The 18,719-nt window shown below is 40.0% G+C and overlaps 1 protein-coding gene across 1 annotated transcript in view; it reads left to right on the forward strand.

Annotated features, from left to right (window-relative positions):
- LOC143284710 (uncharacterized) overlaps positions 1 to 6,409 on the forward strand; it is a 40,687-nt gene extending 34,278 nt beyond the window's left edge. The window contains exon 14 of the mRNA XM_076591645.1: positions 1 to 6,409. This exon is cut by the window's left edge and continues 1,117 nt beyond it. The gene's annotated coding sequence lies outside the window, so the exon portion shown is untranslated.
- Positions 6,410 to 18,719: the final 12,310 nt, after the last annotated feature.

Consider the following 18,719-nt stretch of genomic DNA (forward strand, 5'->3'; position numbering starts at 1 on the left):
ACCAGTCCTTTAAGGTTGGAATGTTGTTTCCTGAACCGGTTTCCTGTGCCTGTCTGGGTGAAGAAATGGGTGGAATGTTCCCTGAACCAATGTGCGTGAAGAAACGGCTGGAATGTTTCCTGAAGCAGTTTCCTGAACCTGTGTGCGTGAGGAAATGAATGGAATGTTTCCTGAACTAGTGTGTGTGGGTGGAACATTTCCTGAACCAGTTTCCTGAACAAGTCTGTGTGAAGAAATGGATGGAATGTTTTCCTGAACCAGTCTGTGTAAAGAAATGGATGGAATGTTTTCTGAAGCAGTTTCCTGAACCAGTTTGCATGAAGAAATGGATGGAATGTTTCCTGAACCAGTGTGTGTGAAGTAATGGGTGGAATGTTTCCTGAACCAGTCTGTGTAAAGAAATGGATGGAATGTTTCCTGAACCACTGTGTGTGAAGTAATGGGTGGAATATTTCCTGAACCAGTCTGTGTAAAGAAATGGATAGAATGTTTCCTGAAACAGTTTCCTGAACCAGTCTGCATGAAGAAATAGATGGAATGTTTCCTGAACCAGTGTGTGTGAAGTAATGGGTGGAATGTTTCCTGAACCAGTCTGTGTGAAGAAATGGATGGAATGTTTCCTGAACCACTGTGTGTGAAGTAATGGGTGGAATGTTTCCTGAACCAGTCTGTGTAAAGAAATGATGGAATGTTTCCTGAAACAGTTTCCTGAACCAGTCTGCATGAAGAAATGGATGGAATGTTTCCTGAACCAGTGTGTGTGTGTGAAGTAATGGGTGGAATGTTTCCTGAACCAGTCTGTGTAAAGAAATGGATGGAATGTTTCCTGAACCACTGTGTGTGAAGTAATGGGTGGAATGTTTCCTGAACCAGTCTGTGTAAAGAAATGGATGGAATGTTTCCCGAAACAGTTTCCTGAACCAGTCTGCATGAAGAAATGGATGGAATGTTTCCTGAACCAGTGTGTGTGTGTGAAGTAATGGGTGGAATGTTTCCTGAACCAGTCTGTGTAAAGAAATGGATGGAATGTTTCCTGAACCACTGTGTGTGAAGTAATGGGTGGAATGTTTCCTGAACCAGTCTGTGTAAAGAAATGGATGGAATGTTTCCCGAAACAGTCTCCTGAACCAGTCTGTGTGAAGAAATGGATGGAGTGTTTTCCTGAACCAGTCTGCGTGAAGATATGGATGGAATTTTTCTGAACCAGTCTTTGTAAAGAAATGGACGGAATGTTTCCTGAACCAGTTTTTCAGAACCAGTGTGCATGAAAGAATGGATAGAATGTTTCCTGAACCAGTTTCCTGAACCAGTCTGCATGTGCACATGAATAAAATGTTTCCTCTATGTGTGTGTGTGCGTGTGTGTGTGTGTGTGTTGTTGTAGTAGTTTGTGTCCGTGAGAGAGAGAGAGAGAGAGAGAGAGAGTGTATACTTGGACGCTTTGGGGGAGTTGTTCCCATCCCTCACACACATATCAATAATGGACTTGTCCCTTTATTTATCTTACCATCCTAATGAAGGTGGGTGTGTGTAGTGCGGTTTATCTCCCTTCACTGTTTCAACTCTCTTCTCTCCACCCCTCACGCTTTTTTTTTTTTTTTTTTTTTGCTGTTGTTCTCTTTCTGGAGACGATGTGGGGGTGGGGTGGGGCAGGGTCAGGCAAAGATGTTGCAAATTGCAAAAAAAAAAACCAGACTTGTGTAAAAATGTTCAGAAACAGAATGGTTTAAGTGTTGAGAAACAGAATGTTATTAGTGTTCAGAAACAGACCGGTGTAAATGTTTAGAAACAGAAATGTGTAAATGTTCAGAAACGGAATGGTGTAACTGTAAGTGTTTAGAAACAGAATGGTGTAAGTGTTCAGAAACAGAATGGTGTACATGGTTTAAGCGTTCAGAAACAGAATGGTGTAAGCGTTCAGAAACAGAAATGTGTAAGCGTTCAGAAACAGAATGGTGTAAGCGTTCAGAAATAGAATAGTGCAAATGCTCAGTAACAGAATGGTGTGAGCGTTCAGAAACAGAAATGTGTAAGTGTTCAGAAACAGAATGGTGTAAGCGTCCAGAAACAGAATGGCAAAAAATGTTCAGAAACAGAATGGAGTCAGCATTTTGAAACAGAACGGTGTAAGTGTTCAGAAACAGAATGGTGTAAACGTTCAGAAACAGAATGGTGTAAAAATGTTCAGAAACACTATGGTGTAAAAATGTTCAGAATCATGTAAATGTTCAGAAGCAGAATAGTGTAAAAGTTTGTCGTTGCCTCGGTCACACGGAAGTGCGTAGAGTGGAGGTCAAGTGGTAACGCGCCCCGACTAAGAAGCAAGTAGGCACGGGTTCGAGATTCATATACAGACGCTGGTTTTTCCCATTCCCCCCCTCTACTAGGAAGAAAGAGTTCATGTATTTATTTTGTAAATTTTCTGTCAGTATATATGCCACTGATTGTGAGAAATCATTTTTGGATTTTTTCTTTTTTTTTCTTTTTTATTTAAGGATTGAACACACCGTCATGAAAAGGTTAAATCTTTATTGAAGGTGTTGTTTACTTTGAGAATAGATTTTTTACTCTGATGTAATCATTGATTAAAATAATGTTGCAAGCAGAACATCGGGCAGGGTCCTTGTGAAGGACGGCAGAGTTTATTACGGCAACAAACCTGACTGTACAGCATGGCAGCTGGAATGCAGAAGAAGAAGAAAATATCATCTGCTGTAATTTTGCGTTGACAGCAGCTGCAGCACTGTGAATAGTGGAAGAAATTGTTGCTGTGTGGGTTCCAGGGATTTGATAGTCACAGTTGTTTTTACTTGCACCGTGGGTAGCTCATTCGTTTTGTTCTTGATCACCAAGTTGATGTAAATACCTGTATCGCAGAGAAGAATGTGGTCAAAAGCAAGTATTGTGTCCTTGGGTAGAAAACACATTGTGAAGTGGTTTGTCAAACAAATCTGGTACTGGGGTAGACGACACGAGTGCGTTAGGATTACTGTATATGAACCAAGAACTTGTTCAGTTCAGACTAATAAAATGCTGATTGAAGAAAGTAACAAAAAATATTGAAAGAGTTGCAGAAAATATGCATCATACTTAATGGGATTAATACAAGCGATAGGATTCTCACACGCACTTCTAATTTTTTTTCAAATAATCATGACTTATATATGCAAGTGGTAATTATATATTTAAAAAAATAAAATAAAAATGTCGGTAGCATGATGCTTAGACAAAATATTTCTCAAAATGAAGTGTAAGTAATTCTGGATCTGGATGAATATGTTGCTGAAGCCAAAGACTGACTTTTACTGCAACAGGGAAAGTCTTCAAGTTAACATTATTCTGGAAATTTGTGGTAATTAATTATTCTTGATGTGGTTTATTTTTGGTTGTTACTTTAGATTAATGATAAAGCTGTGCATGTATGCACAAGTTAAAACATTTCATGCCTTCTATGTATCCATAATCGAATTACTGTGATTTTCATACATAGTTAATGTAATGCACACAATGTATGCATTTCAGTTACTGTGGATAATAATGTATTCCATATTCTGTATGTTGGCAGTTGTGATTATTATTTTTTCTTGCAATACTTTCTCTTTGTATTTTAGGGTTGTTTTTTTCTTTGAGGTGGGGAGGGGCCCAAGGGGGTATGTATGTAAATTATAAGCGTGTTTGTTGAATGTTTGTTTGACAAGGTTTTTTTTTTTCTGATCATACCATAGATCAACACAGCTGACAATTTGACTGATGCTGAAAAATATATGTACATTCTAAAAAATATGTATTTTCATCATTTTTAGCATGAAATTTGCAGGGGTTTTTTTAAATTTTATTTTATTTTTATTTTTTTTTAGGGAGGTATGTAGGGGGTAAGGGGGTGGCGAAGGGCAGGGGGCCACAGGAAGATGGGTGGCAGGCTTTCATGATTGTCTTCTCCCAGCCCTACTCCCCCCAATTTTAAAAGCGCTTTTTGTTTGTTTATCTATTGTTACAGTTTACGATTTGCTGTGTGCCTGGAAATATCAGTGTTGTATTCATTTTTAAGAGTTTGTACATATGAATTGTACGTGGAACTGGTTGAGTAAAAACAAAAATTATTTCCATATATTTATAAGACATGCCAACCATCTTGATTTTTTCCGTACTTGTTCCAGAAAACCAACAAAAACGTTACTTCATTTGAGACATTGGCAGGTTAGGAATGCATGCACTAGCAGCCTTTGAGAACGGGAGATCTAGAAATGCTATAAAATAAATCAGTACACCGAATGGCGATGAAGAGAACTGTGTGTGGGAACTACACTGAAAAGGCTTCAAGCTAGCAACAAAGGGGATGGGTGCGAACAAAGCAAAATCAGCACGAGTGTCATCTAAAGCTGTGCTACACTCTCATCGCTACAAGAAAAAGTATTCCCAGACATGGAATTTCCTGCATCTGTTTTAAAAAAATTTTTTTTAAAGGTATTTGTATTTGTATTTCTTTTATCACAGCAGATTTCTCTGCGTGAAATTCGGGCTACTCTCCCAGGGAGAGCGCGTCGCTATAATACAGCGCCACCCATTTTTTTGTTGTATTTTTTCCTGCGTGCAGTTTCATTTGTTTTCCCTATTGAAGTGGATTTTTTTTTTCTATAGAATTTTGCCAGGAACAACCCTCTTGTTGCCATGGGTTCTTTTACGTGCGCTAAGTGCATGCTGCATACGGGACCTCGGTTTATCGTCTCATCCGAATGACTAGCGTCCAGACCACCACACAAGGTCTTGTGGAGGGGGAGAAAATATCGGTGGCCGAGCCGTGATTCGAACCAGCGCGCTCAAATTTTCTCGCTTCCTAGGCAGACGCGTTACGTCTAGGCCATCACTCCACCAAGGACAGCCGAGTGACGTAAGGTAAACAGTTTCTTCCACCCCCTTCCCCGACTCCTGCCCTCCCATCCCACACCATTCTTCACCCATCAAATTCAGGAACTCTTCTTTCCTTCACTCGCACTCACATTCTTACTCCCCCAGCTCCACTCACTCGCTCTCCCTTTCTACTCACCCTTCTGTTTCCTGTGTCCTCTCTTGTGACTTCGTCTCATCCCTTTCCTTTCCTGAACAGTTATCTGTCAGTATCTTTCTGTCTGTCACTCACTCATTTCATTTGCTTGAAGAAGAAGAGCCTGTGGTTCTGATACATCGCTTCTCTTTTTTATCCCTAAAAAGTTTACATTTACGAAGATTCTTTTAGACTGCCTCTTGCTGTTTTACGTTGACATCAAGCAGTCACAACCCATTTGTCACCTTCATGCTTCCAGTTCAGAAAGAAGACAGCTTCTGTTTTTGCACTCTTATAAGTGTGAATTTTCAGTGAGCCAATGTGGTCGTGGTGATTGTCACTAACATATTCATTCCATAAAACACAGATAATGATGATGCAAGGGAGCAAAGAAAGCATGTCTGGAGATACCTCTGTTTTTCCCCCACAAAAAAATCAACAACAAACACCAGTACAACTGAAGGACAGCCAAGTGAGGAACTGTTACATGGTGTTGCTGATAATTTTGGTTTGTGCCTCATTTTCAGAGGCTGCAGTACTGACAGATTCTGGGGTACCGGTAGGCATGCCTGACATGTACTATTTAGATCTTAAGCTTTCTTGATTGGTTTGTGTTGGGTCGTCCTCCACAGGATTTTCAAACCCGATGCAGCTGTCACACGTAGATAAGCTGTACACAAGATGAACTCATCTGCTTCTGGAATGGTGATGTTTTGAGTGGGTGGATGTTTGAAGGCTGGTTGGTTGTTTTTATTGGTTTTTTTTGGGGGGGGTGTGGGGGAGGGCGTGGGGATGTTCAGTGTGTTTAGTACACTGTTAAGTGTGTTTAGTACACTGTCAACTTCAGTTTGATTACATTTGTAGTTGCACATTTCATTACATTTTCTTGAATTCCATTTGTAGAAAATGCATACTGACCTGTGTGTGTGTGTGTGTCTCTGTGTGTGTGCGCTCGCATTTGTGTTCGTGTGTGTGTATTTGTGTGCCCAAACTTGGGTGTGCTCACATGCATAAGGTGAAACTTTTTATTTTCTATAAAGAGTCCTGATTTTTTATGCATTCAGACCATGTACATGCTTGTCTTATTCTTTCATTTGTTGTGTAGAAAACAGTATTGTTGTAAATATTGGGTGATTCTAGGAGTCAGAAAGGTGTGCGTTTTTTAAACTGATTTCAATAAATCAATGAGCAGAATATGGTTTATGAGAATGGTACTTAGGAGATGTGAAAACAAGATTGTAAAAGCTAAATGTTTCATTGGGAATAATGTTTAGAACTGTTGATTCATTCGAAGTCTATACACAGCGCTGTGTCGGAAGGTGTGGAATGATTGTGTGTACATAATGGAAAATAAATCGGCAACTTGAAACCTGGTGCCTGAAGTCCGTACCTGCATGTGAAAGATATTGTTCCATGTTTGTGTGTAACACAGCAAGAGAGACTTACAATGAGAAGTAATTGCTTTTACTGTCTTGGTTCTCTCCTGTTTTTTCCGATGACACCTGTGCATACATGACGCACCATATGTGGATGTTACAATTCATTTCTCCAATAAAGGAATATATATATATATATATATATATATATATATAAAGAGAAAAACGAAAAACACATCAATCTGTCAAATATTCCAAATTTTCGGAACGATCACGTTCCTCAAGGGATAAGTTGTTTACATGTATATGTGTGTGTGTGTGTGTGTATACACGTGTGTGTGTGTGTGTGTTGAGAGAGAGAGATATCTGTCTATAGATAGCACATTATTTTGTACATTTGGATACTGTAAAATTCTTTGTACAAGTCATGTATCTAGTAAACAAACACCAACCCCCCAGTATGAAATAAATATTGTGCTTGGGGTAAAATACCCCTTAGTTTGAAAAAAAACAAAAAAACATGAAATAATGATAATCAAGTTTGCTATATTTTGTGATCGCATTGGTTTACAAACCATAGATCTTGAGATTCAGAATACAGCGTCTGCATGAAATGTCAATGTGTCACTGGAAAACGCAAGTGTGATCACGACGTCACTCCATGACCCAGCGTCTTGTTTCACAAGCTTGCGTTTTGTTTTAAAACTGTTTGCAGAGAATGGTAGGTTTGTCCCTGAGCATTCAGTTATCCAACTCTACAGTATGCTGTGAAATAAATCACACACAGTTTAATTAAATTCTCAGCATGGGATTCTCCTCCTGTTACAGTGACTTTAACTGTCTAAGAGACTTTTCACGCAAGGAGTTAACACCTAGCCAGTGGTGGTGGTGGTGTGTCCATCGAGATCGACGATGACCATCATTGTCATCCAGCTGGGGGATGGGGGGAGGGTGGGGGTGGGGTGGGGGGGAGGATGCTCATGAATCTATCTGTGAATGCGCAGATGGCTGAATAGTCCAATCTGCGCACGAAATATTCGCTGACAGTTGGGGCAGACAAAGACAGGCATACCATTGTCAGGGAGCTTGTTTGCCCGTGACTTTCTGGCCTGCCTCTTCTGAACAGCTGCAGCAGTCCTGTTGGCCTCGCACAACTTGGCGCCTTTGTGCACAGCAGCGCGCCATTTGTCACGGTCTACTGCAGATTCCTCCCAGGAGTCAGGGTTGATATCAAACGCTTTCAGTGAGACTTTCAGAGTATCTCTGAAGCGCTTCTGACCTCGTGTGATCTCTTCCCTTGTTGCAGCTTGCCATAGAAGAGCCTTCTGGGCAGCCGATGGTCTGGTATGCGCACCACGTGTCCAGCCCAGCGAAGCTGGGACTGCATCAGGATGGTGAAGATGCTGGGAAGGGTGGCTTTTGCAAGCACCTCTGTGTCTGGGGTCCTGTCTTGCCACTTGATGTTCAGTAGCTTCCTGAGGCATGTTGTGTGGAAGTGGTTCAGCTTCTTGGCATGTCGTTGGTACACTGTCCAAGTTTCGCAGGCGTACAGTAGTGTGGGGAGAACTGCTCTGTAGACCTGGCTAGGTGTTAAGGAGTTAACACCTAGCCAGTACTTTATGGTGAAACAATGGGAGATGACTCCCATGAAGGGTAAAGTACCCAATAAACGCCCATACCCACATTTTTAGGGTGAAATCTGTTAGAAGAGGGGATGGGCGTGATGAACAGATTACAAGGGGGGGCGGGGGGGTCAAAATCATTAGATTTGGAATCAAACTTCTGACACCCTGCTTCACTGTCCCATTAAGCCCCTATCTTCTCCACCTCCATTTCTTCCCCCACTGTCCCTCCTCCCACCCCCAAATCCCCCCCCAAAAAGACAAAAAGAAACAAAAGAATTCAAATCCTGTTGTTTATACCCCAAGCAATCGCAAAAGGGCTGATCACCTGTCAGTTCTTAAAACCACGAGCACAAAACTGTTTTAAGGTTGATTAAAACGTCAAAAGAACCAATTCACTGACTTCTCATTCAAACCACATAAAACCAAAACCACATTAAAAAAAACTATGACAGTGTAAAATGATCACATCAACAATGCATGTTTCAGACCACATTAAACAAAAACAAACAAAAAAACCCCTAAAAAGTACTCAACTGATTGTTTTATTTTATTTATTATCATCCCACATTGTGAACCAATTCACTGACTTCTCATTCAAACCACATAAAACCAAAACCACATTTAAAAAAAACTATGACAGAGTAAAATGATCACATCAACAATGCATGTCTCAGACCACATTAAAGAAAAACAAAAACAAAAAAAAAAACCCTAAAAAGTACTCAACTGATTGTTGTATTTTATTTATTATCATCCCACATCGTGACTTTAAAATGCATTTTCACCACCAAGCATGCAGAAAATATAATCTGAACATGAGGGAAACAAACCGTACCGTACTTCATTAACAGTTCAACACTGGAACCATCAAAACCATCACATAAGGAACAGACATTGTGTATCACAATTTGAATACATCTTCTGATTACAAGAGCTACAAGTTATCCTTGTCTGGGTGTCCCATTTTTGTTTGCTCTGAAAGCGTCAAATGCTTCTTTTCACATATGTCATCATCTGTGCCCACGCCTTCCCACACTTTCATAAAAACAGATGGCACTGTCATCGACCTAGAGATAGTAAAATAGAATAAAAAGATATAAATACGTTTAAAATGGTTTTGTATGCTATTCAAACTGATCATCACACACGCACACATATACAAATCCTGGCCCTGATAGTTTGTTGATCTGTTCAAAGGCATGTTAGAAGATAGGAGTCTAGTGTTAATAAATTCCCAACCCTTTTCTTCGCAAAGCCACACACACACACACACACACACACTCACTCTCTCAAGCATGAATAAAGGGTGTGCCAGAGTGAAACGAACTGACAGGACACAGCAGACAGGGTAGCAATAAAACTCTGACAACATATTCCGAGTAGGAACAAAATGCGTGAGGACTAGCAAGAGAAAATGCATGCTCACATATAAAACAAAAGCAAACATAACCTGTCCCTGTCCATGTGCAACCATAATAAACTGGCCCCAAAATGCAGATAAACTGGTCCTTAGTGAGATGCCAATAAAGCGGTCCTTAGATGCGGTCAGACTTTTCATGATGCCGAAACCTATCTTCTGGCAAAAAGACTATGCAAACTGCAATGCAGAAACTCTCTGGAGATACTTGACTCAAGGAAATGTTGTACAGTTCTCAAAATCAAACTCAGAGATACAAGAGATTGAAAGCAAGTATGGCTGAACCAGTACGCAAAATGTAAAGAAAAGAAAAAACACTGTAAAGAAAAATTATTTAAAAAAATAATAAATAAATAAAAAACCCAGATAAAATCATCCAAACGTTATGATTCTTCATTCGCCTTACTGCAACAACTTTAACACTGAAAAGAAAAATCAATATCAAAGAAAAAACATAAACAGTAAAATTGTACAAATGTTATGAGTCTTCACTTGACTTGTTGCAACAAATTAACATATATAAATGTATGCATGCATATCAACATAATCTAAAACTCAAAGCTAGGAAGCACACAGTAAACACATTTGTCTGAATGTAAGAAAGCAATAACGTTCAGACTAGCTTCTATATAAACGCTGATAAAATGTGACAATGATTTTTTTTTAACCAGTAAATATTGAAAAAATTTACACAAGCCAAACAGGGAATAAATACAACTTCAGCAAAGGTACAGATGCATTCAAAGGTAATAAAACAATCATTTGGCTGTATGTATGTGAAGACCAATGTTGCATTACTTTCTATGTGTGCTTATAAAACATTGCAGCTTAAATATAACATTTATTGGCAACTGAAGAAAAGTGCATACATTGCAAACAAGTCAATCAATCAAGCTAAAACGGGAACAAGATCACTCTGCACAGACAAGACATGCAACAGATATGTAACTCATCACCTTGAAAAAATTCTACCTGTAAACTGAAAAACTATTAACTGAGGCCAGTCTTTTCATTGGAGCCCATAGAACGCTCAATTCTGGGTAGGAACCTGCTGGGAAAAAAAACCCACTTCCACTGGGAATCGAACACATGTCCCCCCAGACATAAGTCTGTGAGGCTAACTATTTTGTCACAGCAACTGGTGTTATGGTGACGGGATCACTGTTAAGTTTTGACATTGTCTCACTTCAAAATTTTTTTTTTTTTTTTTGTTGCTGCCCTGTCATCTGCACTGTTTCAGTGGCATTGCTCCCACGCCACTCATTCCGAGTCCCACACACACAGCCACCCCTGGGTTTGTCACACTCCAAGCATCGGCAGTCCACAGGGAACAATTGATGTTAGGTCACCAGGAGGCCACACAGCAGAAGAGACCCTGCACTGCTGATGAGTCACTGGTGGTGTTCTGATTTTTCGTACTAAGGACACCACCTACTAAACCCCCTACTGACGACAATAATGGCTTAGTCACGGAGCCAGATTGAGTGAGCGTTCCTCCCAGAGTGGAGACTGCCACCACGTCCCTCCAACAACAGCCCCCCAGAATCTGCCGACACTGAAGACATTGACAGGACTCACCCCAAGCACAGAAGTGGAAGAGTATCGAAACTGAGGTCACCATGAGAGCAGGGCATGAAAGGCCACAGACTTTGGGGCTGTTTTGTTTATACTGGTGATGACGAAGGAGAAGGATGGCGATAACGATGTTGCTATGGAGGTCCATTTTGGTTTGGGACTACATGACAAGGCTGTACTCTAGGCTTCCTGTCATAATGATATCCTGGCATCAACCAGGCCCGAGAGTTACAGACACTTGCAGTGTTGGTCAGGTAATTAGAACAACACACTCAAAGACACTTCCGTGGTCCCAGTCTCCCCATTTAAGACCATAGCTCACTCAACTCTGGGTAGGAGCCGGCCACAGGCCGAAAAACCCACCAGCGCTGGGATTCAAACCCGCATCCTCCCAGCCGTCAGTCCACTTCAAATGATATTAGAAAAATCTGTGTGCACTCTCAAGGATTTCTTTTTACACAAAAACATCTAAGAACGACTCATGGATTTTTTATGCTTCAGGAGATGAGCAATGCACTGTATCATGGCGAAGATGAGTAAGAACTGTTCTGAACATATGTTATCAACCTGTTCTAAGGTGACAACAATTAATGGCAAGACAAAAGAACACCATTCAAAGAAATAATAAAATACTTTATTCTTTAATGAGTAAATGATCATGAAAACATTAGTTTCAAGAATTTCATTTCTACTTGTTCAGTTTGAAATGACGTTTTGTGAAATTCCTTATACAAGTAAATGGACCATTAAAAACCATGTCACAGTTTCCCCATTTACTGAAAAAGCTCCAGTTTCAGTGCAATGGTCTGTGAGAGGATATAAAATGAAACTGTACTTTTCCAGTGCTCAGAGCCATGCTGGAGTACTCTTACAATGCTCAGCTATGTGTGTGCAATGGCGTCACCATAGGCTGTGCAAGAATACTCATGGCTCGAGCTAGTGCCACTGCACGGCTGCAAGAACCCAGACCTAAAAAATCCAATACATTCAATAAATAAAAATAAATAAAAACATCACCCAAGTGAAGATTGCCATACATGCATTGACCTGTACATTGACCAACAGTGCATGTGCTTGTCACTGAACATATAACCCAGCCAAATAAAAAACAACAAAAAACAAAACAAAAAAAAACCCCCAAAAAACAATAGCAAAAACAACAACAAAAACCCTCTGCATTACATAGAAAAACCCCATCAGACTGATAAAGGCATGTCAGTCCCCCCCCCCTCCCCCCACTCCCCAGACCCCTCCCACCCCCCATGCACCCCCCCCCCCCCTTCCCCCTCTCCTCCCTCTTACCCCTAAATGCAATCAAATGATAGAAAATCTGTCCCAGTCCCTGCCACACCCACTTGGGCACCATGTGTATTACTGTGTACTACTCGGCTTGGGGTGTTGAGCTCTGGTAGTACCATGTCCAGTCATGTTGTTGTTGATTACTGCAAAGACTAGAATTTCTACAACATTGCTTAAAGTCCAGCCGACTGCACAGGGCCATATCACTCTATCAGCCCAACTACTGAAAAAATTCAGTCATGTTAAACAAACAATTCTGTCACATCTGCAAAAGCAACAATGACAAAAAAAAGAAAAAAAAGAAAAAAGAAAAACAACCTGCAAAACAACACAGTTTACAGCATATTATCTTATCATTAATCTCCTTTGGACAAATAAGACTATGCTGTGCTGAGGACGTCAGCCCTTCCACTTAATTCATCTTCCCTAGATTACCACCGAAAAAAAAAAGAAGGAAAAAACAGAAAGATAAAAAGAAATACTTTGAAGCCACACAAAAAACAACAAACCAGGCCATAATATAGGCAGAACATTGAAGAATGGACAACTAGTGCTCATCTCAGTGTTTACAATACTATTACTACCTAACTGCCAGAGCAAAACAGCACAGACAGTATATTATATAGACAGTGGAAAAGAGATGATTTTTTTTTTTTAAAGTGTCAAGGCTTGGCAGATAAAAGAAAAGGGGAATACCCTGGGAGGGCAGAAAAACAAACAACACCCCCCACGCCCCCACTCACCCCAGCAAATAATGAAGGAAGTAAAAAGGCAGAAACAAAGACAGCAATTGAAAAGAGGAAATCTCCAGTACAAAGGCGGGAAAACTATTTACACTGCGAGCACCCTCACATCCCAAAAGAGCAGAGATTAGAATAAAAAAAGAATCTTTTAACACACATGCATATGCGCCTGTACACACACAAACTAACAAACATGCAGACCATACTTTTTTTTTCTTTTCTCTTTTTCTTTAAATGAGGAGAAAGAACCAAACAGTAAATTATTAATTGGAAGTTAAAAAACAACAACTTTAAATCAGATACAAATATAGGAAAATAAATTTCATCTGCCTTTTCTTTTTCAACTGATCAAAATGTATACATACTCTGCCTACCCCCTCTCTCCCTTTTTTTTTTTTTTTAAAGAAAGAATTTTTCCTTTTGATGGGATAGGAATTCCGCATGTCAGAGCATTTCAAACATAGTATTTGTTTAGAAAACAAACTGAAAAATACCAAGAGTGCAGTATATCATACTAAGCCTTGAACTAAGGGTGTCTCCTCTTTATCAGTACAGTCAGCAATCACAGTTAAACCGTGCCTGTTTTATCTTCACAAGTTTATTTCTGGGCTCTCTTAAAAAAAAAAAAAATAAAGAAATAAAATTAAAAAAAGGTGGGCGTACTCAATATGAGTAAATCCATGCCCCAAAAGAGAGGGGCTTGCACGTTCTGAAGGTTTTGACACCACCAGAAATCTTACAAGATAACCAGATGAGTTCAAAAAAGAACAAGACTGTCACAGACAGACGTCAAGAATGGGGCAAGCACTGTACAAGTTGGCACACATGTGTACACTGAAAGGGGGGGTGAAAAGGGGAAGGCGATGATTAGATAAAGTCTTATCACAATTCTTTTCAGCATTGCTGGGTAACACCAGATGAAACTTTCCACGTTTCATAACAACTGTGAGCACAAGGAAAAAACAACAACCACCCCCCCCCCCCACCTGCCCCCTCGCTACCCCCCCCCCCCTTCCCCCACCACCCCCAACTCACACACAAATAACCCACAGGTGTAGAATCATTTTACATGTGCATTAAACTCATGTACAACATCCTCCATCATATTAACCCCACCCCCAAACACTCCACCCTTAACACCCCCCCGAACCCCCACCCAAAAACAACAAGGAGAAAAGAACACAAAACGGTCATGGTCAGAAGTCTCCATCCATACACCCAATTTTCTTTGTCACTGGCAGAAGATTCTGTTATCACACGTCAAAAAGGAAATTTCAGTGAGCAACTCCAGCATGCCCAAGAGTGTGTTGAGTGTGGACATTTTGCTGATAGTGAAAGGTTTGAACCCAATCATCAAGAAAACATGGGGTATGAATCAAGTGCCAAAAGTCGTCAGAACAACAAAACAACTCAGAATGACACAGTCCGTGGTTCACAGAAATATCAATGGAGACATGCAGGAAAGAGGTATCAACATGCATGTCAAACCATGTGCACAACAGACACATTTACAGAACCATTCTGTCATTCAGATTTTTACCAAACGATACTTTTTTTTGTTTTTTGTTCGAGTTGTTGTTGTTGTTGTTTTACGTATCTAAACCCCAATCATCACCATACCATAATCATTTCATCATTGTGATTTCAGGCTTGAAATACTTACAACAATCAGACTGACGTGTGTTACTCAAATCAATGAATCACAGAGTTGACTTCCCAAGAAAGGGCCCTAAACATGAAAGATGAAATCAGAGCATGGCTGCCAAGAAAAGACAATGCACATGAAGTAAACCACACACTGATAACATTAGCAGACTTACTGACCTTACCAATAAAGAAAAACACTTAAGCCTTGTCAACAAAGCACTCCATACAGGCCCCTGTTTTCCATGTCATGATTACATCCTCATCTTCTAATGGGGGTGTTTGGCCTCTGTTTTCATGTCATGATCATATCATTATCATTTGATGGGGTGTGCAGCCCGTTTTCTGCATCATGATTGGCCCGTTTTCCATGTCATAATTATACCACCATCAATGGATGGGGTGTTTGGCCCCTGTTTTCCATATCACAATTATACCATCATCATTTGGTGTTCAGCCCGTTTTCCACATCACAATTATACCATCATCATTTGGAGTTCAGCCCCTGCTTTCCATGTCATAATTATACCACTATCATTTGTTGTTTGGCCCCTGTTTTCCATGTCATGATTATACCACTATCATTTAATGGTATGTTTAGCCCCTGTTTTTCCATGTCATGATTATACCACCATCATTTGATGGGATGTTTAGCCCCTGTTTTCCATGTCATGATTATACCACCATCATTTGGTGTTTAGCCCATGTTTTCCATGTCATGATTATACCACCATCATTTGTTGTTCAGCCCATGTTTTCCATATCACAATTATACCATCATCATTTGGTGTTCAGCCCCTGTTTTCCATGTCATAATCATACCACTATCATTTGGTGTTTAGCCCCTGTTTTCCATGTCATGATTATACCACCATCATTTGGTGTTTAGCCCCTGTTTTCCATGTCATGATTATACCACCATCATTTGATGTTTAGCCCCTGTTTTCCATGTCATGATTATACCACCATCATTTGGTGTTTAGCCCCTGTTTTCCATGTCATGATGATACCACTATCATTTAATGGGATGTTTAGCCCCTGTTTTCCATGTCATGATGATGCCACTATCACTTAATGGGATGTTTGGCCCCTGTTTTCCATGTCATGATGATGCCACTATCACTTAATGGGATGTTTGGCCCCTGTTTTCCATGTCATGATTATACCACTATCATTTAATGAGATGTTTGGCCCCTGTTTTCCATGTCATGATTGTACCACCATCATTTAATGGGATGTTTGGCCCCTGTTTTCCATGTCATGGTTATACCACCCCACCATCATCATTTGATTGATTGCTTCTATGAAGGAAAAAAAAGCATGTATATCTTTTTACATCCAGTCTTTTCAACATGATGATCAAGAAGTATGCTTTCAGAGACACTGAGTTTCATAAATTTATAAGAAATTACATAAAATAAAAAGTTCTCCAATTTATAAAATAAGAAAACAGAAAATCATCCATAATAAGTCATATAAGAAAATACACACAAAATAAACAACAATGAATAATAATACCCATTTCACAAATTCACAACAAATGTGTTAGTACATATATTTCTTTTTAATCTACAGAAATACATCCAAAGTTTTTTGTGTGTTTGTTTGTTGTTGCTTTTTTTTTTTTTTTCACTGAGATGCCTTTGCAATCAGTGAGCAATGTGAGTTTAACAAAGCAATTTTTGCCACAAGTAAGTCAGTTATATCCACATTTTCATACTACAAGGTGATTCTTTTTTTTCTCACTTTCTGACAAGCTTCCCTTATAACCCTGAGCATCTCTATGGTGGAATCAGTTCTGACCTCCATCTGGATATGAGAACAACTTGTACACATGTCTGAAACGAAAGTTGGTGTCCATGTCAACACGTTCACAACGACAATCATCTCGCACGCACTTCAGTTGACACATAAGCGACAGCATGTGTTTCTGTTTGATGCACTCAGCTCAAGCCTGATCCTGATTTCATGTACTCTCACTGTAATACAACATGTGCATCTGTGAACACAAAATCCAAATCCTGCAAGACACTATGACGATCAACCGTGACCCGACAGAGTGCAACTGCTGCACACACTGTACAGTGCCAAAGGATGCACGATGCACTGATGGCCATGATACAAAACTCAGAAGTTGTGTTACCATGTGGAGATGGGAGAGAAAAAAAAACTGAGAAGCATGCACAGCTTTTCTTCTCCCCCCTCCCCTCTACACCCCCCCCCCTTCCCCCCCCCCCTCCCTATAAAAGCAAATAAACCTTTCAAAGTCAGAAATGATGAAGCTGATTAATTTGACAACAAAACCACACATTTCTTTAGCTTAAGAATATTTTAGCCTTGCCGTCTGTAAGATATGGTATACTAATATTAACTCATGGGATTATATTTCAAAGTACAGATTGGTGGATCAATGTATCACTTGGATAAACTGAATCTCTGCATGCAAGAAAGCACACTTTTTTTGTACATACATCTCCACTGAGCTTGCCAAGTGTAACTAAAAAAAAGTGAGTAAGTGAGTTAAAAAAAACAACAACAAAAACCAACAACCCCAAAATCCAAAATGATAAAACTAATTTCACTTTCACATGCTCATGTGCATGCCTGCACACACACACACACACATACACATATTCTTTGCACACATTCACACAGGCAATCAACAAAACTGTATAAATATTTCAAAATGAAAAATGTCAATTACAACATAAAATGCCCTCAAACCCCCCCCCCCCCCCCCCCAACCCCTTCAAAAAAAAAAAAAAAGATCTTAACTACTAAAACAGACAATCAAAAATATTTACAAATTTGATCACAGGTCACTGCTGTCACGATGAAAAACAGACATGGGAACACTGAACCATAAAACTTTGCTGTGATTATGATACAAAAGAAAAGAGACTATCATAAATACATCAATTGCAAATAAAGTTACTCACATGATACCGTGTCAAATTTACACCAGTGTTAACATAAGTCATCTGCGGCTGGTTAGCCTCACTCCTGTATGAGAACAACGATTTTCTCCAACAGAGATATCTTCAGAGCTCTGCAAAAAGACAGCATACTAAGACCCTGCATCAGATATGTATCTTGATGCTTGTCAACAAATGTGCTGCAACAGTGCCAGAGTTCATGAAGCACACACATACACACACACACGCGCGTGCGCGTGCACACACGCACACACACACACACACACACACACACACAGAGCACTAATGCATGGGAAAAGGTGTCTGACAGCTTTGTTGTGGTTAGAAATAAGAAAAACAAACAAAAATACAAAAAAAAAACAGCCTTGCATGGCAACAGAATTTCCTGCGTCACAAACTTTCAGTCTCAACAGTCAAACAACCTTCTTCTGTCTCATGGTTATTAGTCACACAGTTCTGTTCTTCATCTTGTCAAGACTTAAACCAGCCTTCTTCTCTCATACAGCCTTTACACAGACTTCTGTCACACTACCATGACACTACCTTCTGCCACACCACCTTTACACTGCTGTCTTCTGCCATACAGCTTTTACACTGCTTTCTTATATCACACAGCCTTTACACTTCTTTCTTATATCACACAGCCTTTACACTGCCTTCTTCTGTCACACAGCTTTTACACTGCCTTCTGTCACACTGTCTTTACACTGCCTTCTATCACACAGCCTTAACATTGACTTCTGCCACACTGCCTTCTTCTGTCTCAGCCTTTACACTGCCTTCTGTCACACAACATTTATACTGCCTTCTTCTGCCACTCTGCCTTCTTCTGTCATACAGCCTTTACATAGCCTCTTCTGCCACACCACCTTTGCACTTCCTCCTCCTGCACACTACCTTTACATTGCCTTCTTCTGCCACACAGCCTTTACACTGCCTTCTTCTGTCATACTGTCTTTACAAAGCCTTCTTCTGTCACATAGCTTTTACATTGCCCTTTGTCCAACAGCCTTTACACTGCCTTCTGTAACACTACATTAACACTGCCTTCTTCTGTCACACAG

This window comes from Babylonia areolata, chromosome 8 (genome assembly GCF_041734735.1).
Source record: "Babylonia areolata isolate BAREFJ2019XMU chromosome 8, ASM4173473v1, whole genome shotgun sequence".
Taxonomy (NCBI): Eukaryota; Metazoa; Mollusca; class Gastropoda; order Neogastropoda; family Buccinidae; genus Babylonia; species Babylonia areolata.